This window comes from Mustela nivalis (genome assembly GCF_964662115.1).
Source record: "Mustela nivalis genome assembly, chromosome: 4".
In the NCBI taxonomy this organism is placed as follows: Eukaryota; Metazoa; Chordata; class Mammalia; order Carnivora; family Mustelidae; genus Mustela; species Mustela nivalis.
In genome coordinates this window covers 100689217-100706846 of record NC_139023.1, presented here as the reverse complement: position 1 = coordinate 100706846, position 17630 = coordinate 100689217, and the positions used below count along the sequence as shown (strand labels likewise).

Genomic DNA, 17630 nt, shown 5'->3' with positions numbered 1-17630 from the left:
CTCCAAAAACTTAAAAGGAGTGGTTCAAAATGCTTAAAAGAAAAACAGAAAAATGGAAAAACCTGTGACTAAGAGAGTATGAGATGAGATAAAAGTGGGAGAGAAGGAAAGGGAAGCAGTGTTCAGAGCATTCTTTTTTTTTTTTTTTAAGATTTTATTTATTTATCTGACAGACAGAGATCACAAGTAGGCAGAGAGGCAGGCAGAGAGGAGGAAGCAGGTTCCCTGCTGAGCAGAGAGCCAGATGCAGGGTTCGATCCCAGGACCCTGAGATCATGACCTGAACCAAAGGCAGAGGCTTAACACACTGAGCCACCCAGGCGCTCCATGTTCAGATCATTTCTTAACAATAAAGTTAAACATGTTAAACTCTAACATTTTATTTTTAATCAAATATAGAAAAAAAAACATTAAAAAAGATCCTAATTCTAGGTGATGAAAGTCAGGGGTTTATTCTTTAAATTTTTAGGGTTTTAAAATATTCTCCAAAAATATTGGCTCTTAAATAGGTGATATATCTACCATTTGGGAAAATATTTGCATTAAATGGAAAATAATGTGGTCAAATATTTGCTTGTTTTTTTCTAAATGTCATTAAACAAAAATGCAAGTCTGGCAATAGCTACATGTTTGGTGTGGCACTGAATAAACAAGGAAACTAAATCTTGGATTTGGATATGAGCTTAGCAATTATTTAACTCACTATGAAGCTTTTACTCAGCATCTTTGACAAGTGGCCATTCAACCTTGGCTCTAGTGAGGAAATTATGACCTCGAGGGGCTGTCCATTCCACTTTGGAAACAAATCCCAAAACTGTTCTTCCCTGTATCAAGTAAAACTCTAATTCCCTTTCTGTTTCTGCTCAGTTTTTCTGGTTCTGCCTATTAAATCTACTCACTGCAAGTTTTACACCCTGATTAGTCCAGTGGTCTTATTTAACTTTCTGTAATTGTAACTTAAATCACAAGAAAGCCTCTATTTGGCTTTGATCAATGCCCTTATAGACAAGGACCTATTTCTATTTTAAATATTCTGGATGTCACCTAGTATGAGAGTACGTATAGCAGAAATCTAACCAAAGAAATTGGGAATTTAGTGAATTTTCCAACTTAAGAGATGAAGGTGAAGAACAATCATTATGACTCTGTTAACAACTTTTTGTAAACAATCAGATCCTGTGCCCTTATAAATGAAGAGTAATGATACCAGAACTCTTCATTTGTATTAAGGATATGACTTAAAATGGGCACTACTTCAATGTCAGTATGTTCTCGGTGAGTCCATAAAGTACACACAATCTTCTCAAAAATAAAAGAACCTCAAATCCTTCAAATATAATGATACCACATTTAATTTCATGAATAAAAATAAGTTAAAAGTTATTGGTCAACCACTTCTAGGGGAATTTTCGAGCATTTTCTAATCTTTGTATACCTTATTTGTATACCTCATTACCTTACAATGAGTTCTCAAGGGGCTTAACTGAACTGATAATCATGGTTACCATTTCTGCTAGGATTCACAGAGACTCCAAAAAAATAGTCTGTTTCCGTTAGTCCAAATTCTCCAAATTTAATCAGGTCTTTCATCTTCCCAACATGTTGGTCAATTTGCTTATAAAAAGAATATAAAACTTAACTCACAATCTTCATCTTATTTAATTTTGGGGAGACACATTATCTCTTATCCATTTTCTAAAATCTCCGATATGTTTCTCTCCGTCTTTTACAAGTTGCATTTAATTTCCTGCTTCAGCTTAGTTATTTCTTGGTATTCCTCCTAGGTAACCACTTTTATTTTGTGGTATTCCCATTTGTGTTTCAACTCCTTATTCAAATTTTTCTGTAGACAACCAGCTGTTAGGCTTAAGAACACCAGATGTTAGTGTAAGATTTGAGATGCTGTTACCAGGGCAACCAGCACTGAGTGCTGGCCATCGCCATCACTGTATTCACTACTCCAAAGGGGGACTGGGCTTCACCTTTCTCTATGGAAATAAAACAGACAAAAACACATTTGTAGCACAAACTTAAAGAGGGGGCTAGAACATTCTTCTGGTATGGGCCCTATTCATACTTTCCCAGTGATTCTGCTCTACATGAAAAGAAAAAAGTAACCAGTGTTTAACAAAGAAAAAGGGGAGACAAGGAAGGCTTTAACCATAACCAGTTAGAAGATCAATTACATTTTGATGGTTTTCAAGATTATAGATGAGTTGTCGCACTTAGGAGATGAAAAGGTCAAGTTTTTAAATACCCCATCCCACCTTCCATATCCTCAGATACTCAGAGGCGACTGAATTTCTTTTTTGTGTCCACATGAGACAATTCCTTCCATAAAAAGAGAAATTCTACATTTAAGTCACAATATAGCCCAGCAAAGAGATAAGCAAGAATGCCCCCGTAGGAAGGGTAGTACTTGAGCCACCTCTAACATTCTAGAATCACAGAATCATACGATATAGAATTTATGATAATGTAACACAGCCCTATCACTTTCAGGTAATGAAATCAAGTATTTTAGACCTTAAATCTGTACTGACTTTATGATTCTAGTCAATTTACCTATAAGCTCTAGACATGTAGTTTTCTTATGTCATAAGAATCCTGCTGTGCAGTATGGTGAAGAAAATCCAAGACACTGCTAGAGTCTAAGTATATCTCCTGCAAATTATCAGCCAAGCTACAGCTTCTACAAATACACAGTGTGTATAATAGTAACTACGTTTCTGTTTGCTACACCACTGAGTGGTCAAATGAGGTAACATGTTCTTTAAAGTACATTGCAAATGATGTGAAATTGTTCGTATTCTCAACAATTTACATAAAACCCCTAAAATAGAAAAATCACCTCTGATGCAAAGTTGTCTCCTCCCCCAAATGGAGCCAAAGTCACCACTGTGTCAGCTAAAATTTCACAGACAGACTTAGGAATTTAGCTATTATCTAAAAGTGCTAGGGCTGTGCATAAGGATTTTGAAGTTTCGAAGAATTGTTTTGTCAGTTGATTCATTATCCCTGACATAATACTATCATCACTTTCTTATATTTTTCATTTAGAATGCCTAAAAGTTTATTTTTATCACAGAAAAATAGGAAAGGAAGAAGAGATGACTACTGCAATTGCATTTAATCAAGATGAAATACATTCTCTAATATACCACTTCATTATTTCAAAAGACAGCCTAAATCAAATTTGAGAAATGCCCATTTTTATGTGACAGAGAAAAGCAAGTCTTTGGCAGTTCATGGTATCCAGAAACCACCATCATTGTTAAATAGAAGGCCACGTCTGTACAAACTGGAAAGGAAACATTTCCAAACAATGTTGAGGGGTTTCCCCATTGTGGAGTATGACCTCACAGGTTCATAATTAATAATACTGCTTTGCTTCAACTGGAGAGCCCTGGGAAATCACATAGTGAGGCAACTTTGCATGTATCCTCAAAAGAAAATTTTTTATTCGTAAATCAAGTAATAATGAACAAGACAGAGTGTTACAGATCTTAATGTTAATTCTCCTTTTAAATAACAACTTATTGGGAATGTCATGGGTTTTATTTTCTCTTTCAATGTTGTACTGATGTCCTCCCAAATACTAAAGGTTGAGTGGCTTTGATGCCCCCTTCCTTACCCATATTTTCCTTCTATCCTTCCAAAGTCAGAAAGGTAAAGTATCTGGGCACCTGGGTGGCTCAGTCAGTTAAGTGTCTGCCTTCGGCTAAGGTCATGATCCTGGGGTCCTGGGATTGAGTCCTGCATCTGGCTCCTTGTGGAGAACCTCTTTCTCCCTCTTCGTCTCCCCCTGCTTATGTGCGCTCCCTCTGTGTCGAATAAAAAAATAAAATCTTAAAAAAAAAAAGCAAAGTATCCATATAGCTAAAACTCTTTCAAAGTAAATGTAAGGTGGATACATTTTAAAAATAGGTTAATCTCTGACTCTACTTATTAGGTTAGAGCATGAAATTTGGGGAGTTTTTATAGGGTAGGCAAAGGAACCACTACACCAGAGTGTGTGTATGGGATAATTGTTCTCCCTTCTGTGGAATCACACCCAATATAAATAATACATCATCCATGAAATCAGCATAATTCATTTTTTCACCCCTAACAATACCAAAAGAGAAGTCAATTATTACTTTTTTTCTTCTAGTAAACATGGACAATTATCTGGTGTACCATGGAAACTTTTGGTGAAGTTGCAGATAAACCTAGATATGCCAAAAAGATTTTATTTGTCAAAATCAGAAATACGAAGAGATTAAATGAAATACATTTCTTGGTGGTAAACCACCGCTATTAACACAGAACACTGATAAAGAGAGAAATCCTACGTTTAAGTTACAAAACAAGTTATGTTTAATTCAGTGAAGAGTTAAGTGGATATTGCCCCTCTGTGAAGCCCTCTTCCGTGTCCTCCTCTTGCACCCAGCCCCAGAAACAGAACTCCTACCCCTGCTCCAGTTGAACTCAGTTCCCTTGATTGCATTTCCACATTCCACTGAGGTTGTTTGGAAGTGTCCCTGAAAGCATGCAAGGTTTAGCTCATCTCTATATGCAACCTCATGATACAGTTCTGGTGCATAGAAGAGAATCAGTGAAAAGCTATTGAATACAAGATTTCTGAAGACAATTTAGAGTAAGAGAATGTAGCCCACATATATATTTTTTGTAGTCCATATTTTTTAAGATGCTCCTCTCTAGCACTTTTAAAAGGAGCAAGAACTCTTCGAAAAATGTAGCTGACCACTTCTATCAAAGTAAAAGAACTGAGAATTTATTCAGAATTGTCTGCATTGCAACTGTTCATGCAGTTACTATGCTCTAGGATAGAAATGATTGATAACATGATAATGTATATTAAAATGTATATTAAATATATAGATTATATATAGATGGTACTACAAGGTCTTTGGAGTGGATTGGTTTACTTTTTTCTTTGTTGGGAGCTTTATTAACAAAATACAATTATCCCAAGCTCAAGTATGAATAGTAATCACAATCCTTTTTTAAAGGATCAATCAAAAATACATGCAAATCTAAGATCTATGAGAATATGACTGCATTACACATTGCCTATAATTTACAATATATGCATGCATATTCAAGAAATGAGTGTAATACTTGTGACTCTTAATCTCCCATCTATATTTCACCTAAACCACACATACAAACTAAAAAAGATGAAGTCCTCTTATAATGACTATATATGTGGTAGGCACTTTGAAGGACATCTGAATTCACGGATGCATGCCTGGCATCATTTTTAAAGGTTATAGCTTGGTAAAATTTTAATTAATCCAACGGCAAAAATTCTGCCTGGGGCAGGTTTATGCTGCTTCTAATTTTTGGTAGCCAGTTCAACCAACTGTCCTCCTGTCCAATAGATTCAGTTTTCCTCATGTTCTTACCATTCCTTAAATTAAACAAAATGGCCAGAAAGGTTATTATTAAGAATTTCAGAGATGAAAAAGCCTGAAAACTGAAGGCTGGGTGGCTCTTACGTCCCCTTTCCTTACCCATATTTTCCTCCTATCCTTCCAAAGTCAGAAAGGTAAAGTATTTGGGCGCTTGGATGGCTCAGTGGGCTCAGTATTTGCCTTCTGCTCAGGTCATGGCCCTGGGGTCCTGGGATCGAGCCCCACATTGGTCTCCCTGATCAGCAGGGAGTCTCTTTCCCTCTCCCTCTGCACCTCCTCCCAACCCCACCCATGCTTTTTATGAAATAAATAAATAAAATTTCTAAAACAAAAATAAAGAGGAAAATAATGGCATTAGATGCAGATATATGTTTCCATTTCCCTTCTTAATAGTTGATCATATCAAGCAGACATTATTTTGGAAAGCCAAAAATATATGCCCAATTACTGTATCTGGCTTTCTGAAGTCACAAAACGTCTAAAAAAAGATTTTATTTGCCTGTGTGGGAAAATATTCCAAACATAAAAAAGGGCTTTCCTGGTGGATTAGGAATGAAATAGCCCAAGTCTCTACATCACAAAAATTCATCACATTAAGCTGTTTTTGAGTGCCCGATTGCCTCACATAAGTTTATGTTCTTGACTGATCTCATTCTTCTTTCTCAGGGACTTTAGAAAATTGGTCTTCCTTGCTATTAAGAAATGATTGGCTTGCAGTATGCAATGCAAGAAAATTACTCCTTTCCCTTTCATGTAAATCTCTTCATCTATCTGGGAAGTCTACTTGATGCTTTATGCCTTGTTTTTCAAATGACTCTTAAGAGGATGCAGAGATTGAGACCTAGACCACAATTTATTAAAAGTTCCCATAAGTAACTTCATTCCTAGAACAGAATGGTTACATTTTAATGGGAATTTTAAAAATTTAATAAGGGATATACCTAATAAAAAATAAGGTAAAAATTTTTTTTTTCATTTTTTTTAAATTTTTTATAAACATATATTTTTATCCCCAGGGGTACAGGTCTGTGAATCACCAGGTTTACACACTTCACAGCACTCACCAAAGCACGTACCCTCCCCAATGTCCATAATCCCACCCCCTTCTCCCAAAACCCCTCCCCCCAGCAACCCTCAGTTTGTTTTGTGAGATTAAGAGTCACTTATGGTTTGTCTCCCTCCCAATCCCATCTTGTTTCATTTATTCTTCTCGTACCCACTTAAGCCCCCATGTTGCATCACTGAGCAAACCCATAGCAGTAGTAGTTTGCAAAAATGAAATATATTTTAAAAGTTATGGTTGGCAGGAAGTCACTCTTCTTTCTCTTATTCCTTCATTCATTCAGCAATTTCTTTTGCCCCTTATAAAACCAATTTGTCTTTCCTACCTTAAAGTGTGTAGATATTTGATTAAGCTCAGACACAATGAAGCTCAAGTGATTTTTTTAAAATGTGATTTCTGAGTTTGCTCAACATGTCATCAATTTATGAAACAATTTGTTCACTAGCATGAAAACTGAACTGGAGAGGGTGCATCTTTAAACAAAAGGATAAAACAAGTTATGTGCAGAAAGAACTTGGATTCTAGATATCCATTATAAATTTGTTTTTTAAACAGTGATTCATGTCTCATTAAATAAATGGCCAACTAGCCTTAAGTCACACTGCCTAAAATTTTAAAATGTTTCATATTGACATTCACATTGTTATAAGATGTGTAAACTTTCCTTCACAACAGTTATAATTTATAATTAGAAAAAAATGCTTATAGATAATTAAATTCTCTTGCCTATGAATCTTAACAATAATAAATAATTAAATTGTAAAGGAACAATGAAATGGGTAGGTTTGTATTTTTCCTACTTTCTTCTTCCCTGCTCTTTTCTTCATTCTGTTGTCATTGGCCTGCTCTACATAAGGAAAAGGATTTAATACTATGGTCACTGTACATTTATTTTTCATTATAATTATGCATATTTGTGGAATCTAAGCATTTTATTTTTTCTTCTTTTCATATGAATTTTTCTCTTTTGACCAGAATATGAATAGAATATGAAGAGAATATGAAGAATATGAAGAGGTTAATTCCATTTAAAGAATTCATCTATTTGTTAGAAGCTTAACTAATATTTTGATAAAAGAGAATGTTTATATTAAGTACTAATTTTAGCTCAACACTACTTATGGGTCCTCATGTGATCTCACTTCCCCTTCTCCAGAAAATTGAGTTGACTAAATTTCTATGTGTTCTAAAACAATAAACCCAAACTCATTAAATCTTTCAGAAAAAAAAAAGTATTTTGACTTTGTTGAAAAGTTGGTACATGTTGTGGGTTGTCTATTTTACAAAATTTTTAGAGTTGAAAAAATTTAATATTTAATTATAGTAGCTGTGTTTTAACACCATATTAGTTTTCCTTAATTTTTAATCCTATTAAAATTTCTAAGAGTTTAACATTTTCTTAATGAAGTGGTTCTAGAATTCCGACAGAGTCAAACAACCATACAGCAATAAATTTTAAAATGTTTTAACCTTGTAAAGAAATTTTGAACTCTTACATTTGCAACCACTAACAGCTTGTACTAAAAGAAAAGAAGAAAGTCTGCTAATAGTTAACAGTCACAGACTTTCTTTGTAAGCATGGGTTTTCTCTTTCTTGTGCTTCTGACATGAACAATTTAGTTACAATAATTTATAAATTAGACAACAGTAACCCCCTTATGCAAATTTATAGATATTCAAAATATAACTTTTTCTATTGAAAAAAATTTCTCACATAATTCTGTCCTTCCATTATTTACTATACAGCTCAGGAAAATACAAAGAAACAAGCTATGAATTACAGTAGATGCATTCCAAGACCCCCTGTGGATGCCTGAAATCATGGATAGTACAGAACCCTATATATACTATGTTTTTCTTATACATATATACTATGATAAGGTTTCACCTATAAATTAGGCACAATAAGACGTTAACAATAATAATAATAAAATAGAATAATTATAATACACTATAATAACAATTATGTTAATGTGTTCCCCTCCCCAAAATATTTGCTGTATTGTTCTCACACTTGGGAGATAATAAAATGCCTACATGATGAGATGAAGGGAGGTGAATGATGAAGGTGTGGTGACATAGTGTTAGGCTATTATTAACATTCTGATGATATGTCAGAAGGAGGATCATCTGTTGTTGAGCGTAGCTGACTGCTGGCAACTGAAAACACAGAAAGCAAAACCATGGATAAAGGGAGACTACTAGATAGCACAATAGTTAAAAGACCTTGATGGACCTGGACGAATCACCTAAAAAACTGTATGATTGTAGGCAAGTTCCTTCACCTCTCTGCGCATCTATAAAATCTTACCTTATGAAATTTTTTCTAAGAATGACATGATGTGATGTATATATAAAACACTTTAGACAATGTCTGGCACTTGATAAGTACCATAGGTGTTAGCTAGTGCTAGTATTATTCTTGTCATCCAGGCAAAACTTGAGAAATTAAATCCATAGATCATCTCCAAGGCTCAGTTGGTCAAACCAATATTTTTTTCCTCATCAAACAAGGAACTAATTCCTTTTTTTTTTTTTTAGATTTTATTTATTTATTTGACACAGAGAGAGAGAGAGATCACAAGTAGGCAGAGCAGCAGGCAGAGAGAAAAGGGTAAGCAGGCTCTCTGATGAGCAGAGAGCCAGATGTGGGGATCTATCCCAGTACCCTGAGATCATGACCTGAGCTGAAGGCGGAGGCTTAATATGCTGAGCCACTCAGGCACCCCAAGGAACTAATTCTTAACCAGAGGTCTCTGAACTTGGTTGGGAAAATATGACATTTTTATTTTCACTGAACTCTAACTATATGCCCTTCAACTGTGAACGCACACAATGGATCACAGTGCTATTAGCAGTATCTGTGACTTTGTCAACAATAGAAATCATAGATACATTCATATCACATTACATTGGTTATTTCTAGATCTCAAAATACTGTTTCCATTCATCACCATTTTAAAATTATGGTAGCTATTAAAGGTAAAGCTAGATCTTGTGTTTCAATGTATAAATAAACACCACAATATTGGTTAATTATATCTCAATATAAATGATGTTTTTCTTAGTTCTACTATTTTATTTAAACATTATTCTGAGAAGGGGTCCCTAAATTTCATCAGCCTGCCAAAGGAGTCTTGTGTACTTGACCTACTGATGAAGTACACGGATGGATAATGTGATCTTTATTTACTCTCTTGTCTTTCCAGGTCTTAGATGAATGTACAGATACATAACAAAATAACTAAAAGGGTGAGCAACTAAAGGAAGAAAAGAAAATTAAAACTGCTTTATTTTGAAATTTAAATTAAGAATATGAATTGAATTGCCAGCATGAAACAGAGAAAAGACTTGGAGACTAATAAGGCAACTTGGTGCTTGTGATGGTTTGTTTTGTGTTGACTTTGGTAGGTTAATATGCTCATTTAATCAAGCACTGATCTACCTAGGTGTTGCTGTGCAGCATTTTGTAGATGTGATTAACACCTACAATCAGCTGTCTTTAAGAAAATTATCCAGAATAGTGGGAGTGGGCCTCACCCAATCAGTTAAAAGGCCTTAAGTGCAAAGCCTACGTTTTCCCAGGGAAGAAAAAATTCTACCTGAAGGCTGCAGTATCACCTCTGAGTTTCCAGCCTATGGATTTCAGACTTAGTTCAACAATGATGCCAGCTGATTTTTTTCAAAATGTACATAGATATAGACATAGCCATTTATAGGTTTCTGGTTAATATAGATTTATATGTTTATATTTATATCTAGATAGATACAGATATAGATACATACATAAGAATATAGATCTATATAGAATCTATACAAGGTCTATATGTCTGTCTCTATATTTAAATCGATAAATATATACATCTTCTGTTAGTTCTGTTTCTTTGGAAAATCCTGAATGACTTATGTTTATTACTACTCAATCTACTTGATTTAAGATAGACTAAAGCTAAAAGAAGAAAGCTTTTTCTCTTCCATATTTTTCTTATATTCCTTTGTCCTTTTTACTTTGTTATAGAATTTTATTTCTTGACATTTAAATATCGCCAAAAAAGCAGTTTTAAAGAAACAAAATAAAAATATACCTATATCATGTTTTGTTGATATCCAGATATTATATATATACTTACATATATATATACATATATATGTGTATGTATGTATATATACATATATATGTATTTTTTGAAATAGCTAATATCAACCATTGTGTTAAAACTATAGCAACGTATCTTTCTATGAACCTAATGAGTTATTTTTAAGTTTGGTAGGAATAGGTTTCCCAAGAACATCAAAGCCAAGAATTATACAAGTCTTCCCAATTAAAAAGCAATAAAAACTATTTGAAATATCCCACCAAAAATAAAATTTGATACATGCAAGATATTTTGCTTACTTTTGATCTTTATATCATTCTTTTAATTTTCTCCAAAGAATATTAACACCACTGAGAAGTCCTTGATTGCATTTGAAGTCCAGTGAAAAGTCCAGTGATACATAAGTTACTTTAAGATTTAAAAATAACTTGGGAAAACATAAAGGCTTTTAAGTACATAGTTTCAAATGAACTTAGATTTAGAACTTTGTAATAAGACATGGCTAATTAATATAAGGTGATGTCAGGTGATTGAAATTATGAGATAGTGATCAAGCAGTCATTTAACACAATAATCCACCAAAAAGCAGTAGCTAATATACTAACTCTAGGAAAAAGTTGCCTTTTAGGACATAATATTCCTTCACTAAAGAAAAACAGCAAATGTTAACCAAACTTTGGAATCAGACTGTGAGCTTAAAGAAGCATGCAGTCCATTCATTTTCTGCATACACAATGGAATTTATGTGGGAATATGCATTATAGGCCAAAATGTACGTAGCCTTACTCACAAGTGCAGCAACTGAATGCAACCTCATCGATATCCTGGGGTTTTCTCAATAGTAGCTAACTCTCCATCCCGTCTACATTTTCACCCATTCTAATTTTCTCAAGAATGTACTTGTGTTTTTTATTTAAATCTCATCTGTTAGGAAGTAAATTAAATGTCTTGACCATTGTTCACAAATAGTCATGTTTGAAAGAGCATATTGTAAGCCTCTGGGTTCTTTCTTTCTTTAGACAATATGCATGTTAATGAACAGCTTGCAAGTCATAATTCTCTGGAGGCTGTCTCAGAACTACCAGGCTTTTCAGCCATAGGTTTCTAGTTAATAATGGATTACAAGTAGAAGAAAGGTCACAATAAGGAACTGTCTTCAAAGAATTATTTTCATTATTAGAGTCTGTTTGTGTAGTACAGAAGTCTACAATTTTTTTTTAAATTTTAAAAGCATACTGCCTCTTTTTTTTTTTAAAAGCATTGCAAGAACTGGTAGGGACAAGAATTGATGACAGTCAAGTGTGTTGGAGGATCTACTCATTCATACATTCATTCACTCACTCACTCAACTAATAAATATTGAGCACTTATCCTAAATCAGGCACTGTGGGAGACGCTGGCTTCACAAGGATGGAAGAAGACGATGTTTTCTTATAGAGTTTGCTGTTTGGTGGGGTAGAGATTAATAAATATGTTAAACTTAGATAAGTACTCTGAGTGAGTGGGGGCACAGTGCTATAAAAGCACAGAGCAAAAGAACCTCATCTAGATGAAGGGTCAGTGAAAGTTTTTCCAAAGAAGTGATTTTTGAGTTGAGATCTGAAGGGTGCCTAGCAGTTAACTAGCTGAAGGGAAAGCCATGCTGAGGCTAGTTCCAGAAAATGGAAATGGTTTGTGTAAAGTCCCTGTGGCACGAGACTGCATGACATAAAGAAGGATGAAGTATCCCAGGGGATGAGAACAAGGTGGTGACCCATGAGATGAGACTTACTCAGACACTGGTTTAATGTAGAAGAAACAGGAAATAACAGAAGGGTTTTGAAGAGAATGATGACATAATCCTAGGGCACACATCTGTCTTCCCTGCCGGGGGCTTTGCTAAATACCAGAAACGCAATGCCTGACACTTAATAAAGTTGATAAATGAAAGAAAGAAAGGAAGAATGGGAGAGGAGTGAAAGGGAAATAATAGAGAGTGAGACAGAGTAGGTGGTATAGATTTGAAGATATCTAGGTTAAATAGAATCCCTACCCACTGTTGTGGCTCCTCAGCTTTTTCCAGAGCTTGTCTCATTTCAGTTGCTGTCATCATTTTTATAGATGGTGTTAATAAGGCCAGGATAGCTAAGTAACTTGCTTGCATATCAAGTTGCTATGATAACTTGGTATAACCAGTTACGTTATACCTAGTTATAACCAGGTATATATAACCTAAGTTATAACCAGTAAGGGTCTAAATACTGGGGCCATGATTTATATATATATATTTTTAAAGATTTTATTTATTTATTTGACAGAGAGATCACAAGCAGGCAGAGAGGCAGGCAGAGAGAGAGGGAGGAAGTAGGCTCCCTGATGAGCAGAGAGCCCAATGCGGGGCTTGATCCCAGGACCCTGAGATCATGACCTGAACCAAAGGCAGAGGCTTAACCCACTGAGCCACCCAGGTGCCCTCATGATTTATATTCTTAAAATTATTGCAAATATATTTGCTGTTAATTCAAGTTGTTATGAAACACAGAGTGCCCAACAGATAGATATGCATAATGCATAAAATAGACTGCATAATGAGGTAATTTATTTTTCATTTTCCATATGGCTTTCTGGGCAGTTTGGCTCTGAATGTGTTGGCAAGATTCCTGAGCTGTGGTCACACTTGAGATTTATACAAAATGGAAGAGCTGGCTCTAGTTGTAGTTCCTTCAGGTTAAAAAGAAAGGAGTTAATATATTGACTCCCCCGCTGAAGAGAAGATAAAAAGACACTCCCTCAAGATATATGGTCATACTCTTCATCCCTTTCTCCTGTTGCCAATTTGGATTTCACAGAAGCGTAACTTGGTCAGCTTAGAGACACTCCCAGAACAAAACTAAACTACTCAGGAAGAAATTTTAGCATTTGACCTAAAACAAATATCAGGTTCTTTCTGGAATTAAGTTCAGGGCTAGGTTCTTGGAGAAAAAATTTATATATAAAAATGAATATATATATATATATATATATATATATATATATATATATATATATATTTTTTTTTTTTTTTTCAATTGCCCCGAAGAAGCAGGTTCATGATCATTGCTTGGAATTCAGTCCTGGTTGGAATTCAGTCCTGGTTTCCCTCACTCTGCCTCTGCTAAAACTTTTACCTCCAGTTTGGGATCTGCATCCTCTCTCTTGCTCCACACAACCAGGTAATCCCAGGTACTCCCACCTCTCCTTCTTTAGGACTATTTTCCTGGGCTCCTCACTCTTAGGACCTATTCTACCAGTAGTGCCCATGCCCCCTTTTCCTCACGTCTCCCTTCCCGTGTTTCCTAGCCCTCACCCCAAGAAATTCAGTCTCATGTTGACTCCAGAATTTAAAAAGTTTTCCTCTGAAAATTAATTACATAACTTGTACCAAGTATAGCATTTCAGTGTGTGTGTCAAGGGGTAGGGTGGGGAGATAGATAAAAAAGAAAAGAAAAGAAAAAAAAAGAAATAATATGTTTCCCCTGTCTTATACTTCCACCGTCTCTGTTGTTTTCTGGTCCTTGGCGGATACCACCTCTGAAAGCTTTTGACATTTACTTTGAATGCTTGTTTCAGGTGTGAGAAATATTGATTGTACCACTCTCCCAACTCAAGAATGCAGGGAGGAAAAAACCAACTTGGAATGATTCATGGTGTCAATGGAAAGGAGCTGACAAGGAAAGACACAGACTCCTCAAGAGCACAGAAAGGTATCAGGAGTTCAACTTGGTCAGAAACCTCCATCACCCTCATTCAAACCTTCCTGTCAGCTCTGCTGGATGGACCAGACCCCAGGGACAGAAGCCCTGGGGAACGTCCCGTGTCTACGACAGAGCTGGCTGCAGAACACGGGAGGGAGATGCTTATCATCCAGATTCAGAGATATTATGAGTTTGATAGAACTTTATGAAAACCCAGCCACTGTGATTATTTTCCTCAGGACACGTATTTTTGAGTTTGGGTCAAATGTTAATGTGCTTTAGCCAGGTGCTTGGATTTGAATCCCAGTTCTACAATTTTCAGAGGTGTGAATCTAGCCTCACTTTTCACATTTATAAAATAGGGACATTATTTCTACCTACTTCACATGGTTATAGTGAGAATTAAATGAATCAATTGGCATAAAGAAATGAGAACGTTTTCTGGCACCCTATGGAATTGCTCACTTAAGACTATAAATAAACAGAAATTTGGGAAACGTTCCGACTGTCTGTAACTGCAAGCACGAAGCTGTAGGCCATTTAGAAATGAATAACGCTTCTCTATCTTTGCCATTGTCATTCTGAAGATCCAACAAGAGGATATATGTGAGAATCTCAACAAAACAACTCAACAGTTGCTTTTATCCTTATTACCATTATCATCAATATCATCAGCATGTATTAATTTTGTCATTACTAGTTTGTCACCTGCTGTATCTGAACGGGGCCTATTGTACCCATAGAATATTAAGATTGTGGCAAAACTGGTGATGCCGATTGTTGGGAAAACCTTTAATCGAGACAGTGCGGTTCCAAAATTTCGAGTCAACTCCTAATACCCATATAACTAACTTGTATCTAAAGGGAGAAAACATGACCACAATTTTCATCTGACAACATTTCTTAGGAAATCTTGCTGCTAAATGCAAATGACTACTTCTTTGAGAAGGACTAGAAAAGTCAAGTTTTTAAATGTTAACACAACTATTTAGAAACAGGAAGAAAAAAGAATCAAATAGCTGTTGTTGTTAGGTTTCAACCTTTTAAAATACCAAATTAGGTTTTGTTTTGCTTTGCTTTGTTTTGCTTTACAGAAGTAAACATTTGTTTGGGTGGTCATCTTAGAACCTATTCTAGCACTGACTTTTTGTCATAGTGAGCAAACATTTTCTTGCTTTGTGTTTTCTCTGGGTAAACATATTGAGAATGTTATTTTCCATATGTACCCTGTCATTTGCATTGCACTGAGGGATTTGATTTGTCTGAGATATGCAAGATCCCTGAGTCAGGATAAACCCAGCCACTAACTTTCTAAGTGATATTGAGATATTCTCTCTGGATATCCAATTTCTTTGTATCTCGGATTTCTTTCTCCTAAGAGAAAAACATGTTATGTTAATCCTCTCTGTATTATTAAAGCAAAAGTAACTGCATGATTCAATTTATTTCAAAAATGATCATTAAAAAACTACATCTCTACTCTGTTGAATGCTGGAGGTGGTAAAGACCAGAAGATTAACAGCACACTGATGAAACAAGCAGAGAAACTCCTGCCTCCAAGTTTATCAAAACCAAAGACATGTACACAACTACCTATAATGTAGGCCAGACCACATAAATGTTAAAGCGATGCTTTAAAGTCTTCTCAAAAATAATGCCTTAACTAAATAAAATCACCCTAAATCCAGAGTATGGATGATGCTGTTATTACTTATTTCTACTGTCTTCCATCTATTTTATGGTGTTCTTTGATCCATACTTTGCATTATTCTTGTCTGAAAGTAATATTCTTGATATGTGTAATAAGGAGACCCCTCCTTTGTTCCTAGATGCAGTGGCTGCTGATCCACAAAGCCATTGAAGGACTTAATCCCTTAAGCTTGGCACTACATCAGTCTGGAAGTAGTTTACATGCAAGTCCTTTGGAGTAAATACTCATTAGAGGTTCTGTTGGCTCATTTGGTCACCCACATTTGCAGTGGGTGGCCCAGTTGGTATCCTCCTTATTTTATTTTCCACCCTTGAAAAAAATCCAGCTGTAGCAACCTGAGACTACTTTCCCTGGTACTCTAAATCCATTGTAATGGAGCGTCCATTCATTTGTGATGCTAGTTAATAGGTACAAAGAAATAAGTGCCTCAGGCTGGTAATGCTATAATAATTTTTTTGCTAATATACCTTTTTCAGTGCAACCTCCTGAATGCAATCTGATCACTTCAAGGATAATTCACTGGGAGTTTCTCACACCTGACTGTTTAAAGAATTGTGTCCTCTCCCTTTCTCCTTCGCGTTCTTCCCCTTTCCTTTCTACCCCTTCTTTACATCACTGAACAAATCAGTTCACAGAAGCAAAATTTATCAGTTATTCACAAATTACAGAGCAAAATGATTGCTTTTTTACTTACTACCTAAATAGGTCTTTACTACCGAGAGCTTCTTCATTAATACCTGGGTCAGAGAAGCAGAGTTTCCATAATGCCATCTCTAGATTTAGCAATGAAGGTTTTCAAGAGGAAAAAAAAAAAAAAAAAAAAAAAAAACACCCAATATTTCTTGACTGCCTATGAATTGCAAAACAAAGTGTTGTAAAAATACAAATAACAGGGCGCCTGGGTGGCTCAGTGGTTAAGCCGCTGCCTTCGGCTCAGGTCATGATCTCAGGGTCCTGGGATCCAGTCCCGCATCAGGCTCTCTGCTCAGCAGGGAGCCTGCTTCCTCCTCTCTCTCTGCCTGCCTCTCTGCCTACTTGTGATTTCTCTCTGTCAAATAAATAAAATATAATATAAAAAAAATACAAATAACAAAGACATGTCTTCTTCTTGAGCTTTCTTGTTATAAAGTCAATATAGGTAAGATGGTACATTTTTCCTCATAATTATTATGAGCTTCTGCAAAATACTTGTAATAATATCTACTGAATGGATTATTTATCAAGGCATGTATTCAAATCTTAACACAAGTACAGCTCTGGGGCATCTGGATGGCTCAGTTGTTTAAGTGTCCAACTCTTGGTTTCTGTTCAGGTCATGGTCTCATGGGTTATGAAGTAGGATCTGTTGGGGTCCACACGCAGCAGTTAGTCTGCTTGAAGATTCTCTCTCTTCCCATCCCCCCACTTGCTCTCTCTCTCTCTTTCTCAAATATATAAATAAATTAAAATAACATATATAAAGTTCTCAGAACAATAGTTTATTTTTTATAGGTACATATAAGAGAAGCTATTACATTCTTCTCAATAAATTAGCATCAATTTTCAATAAGAAAAGATTTAAATTTTTTAATTTTAGAATTTATTTTAAGAATTTTATTTATTTATTTGACAGAGAGAGTGAGAAAG

The 17630-nt window shown here is 35.3% G+C and overlaps 1 protein-coding gene and 1 long non-coding RNA gene across 2 annotated transcripts in view; one reads left to right on the top strand and one right to left on the bottom strand.

Annotated features, from left to right (window-relative positions):
* Nucleotides 1-17630, bottom strand: part of DKK2 (dickkopf WNT signaling pathway inhibitor 2) — a 102252-nt gene that overhangs the window by 26084 nt on the left and 58538 nt on the right. The window lies entirely within an intron of this gene.
* LOC309862982 lies at nt 13663-15959 on the top strand. Its single transcript, XR_014310832.1, has 3 exons — nt 13663-13771; nt 14169-14302; nt 15791-15959. It is a non-coding gene; the product is annotated as an uncharacterized lncRNA (long non-coding RNA).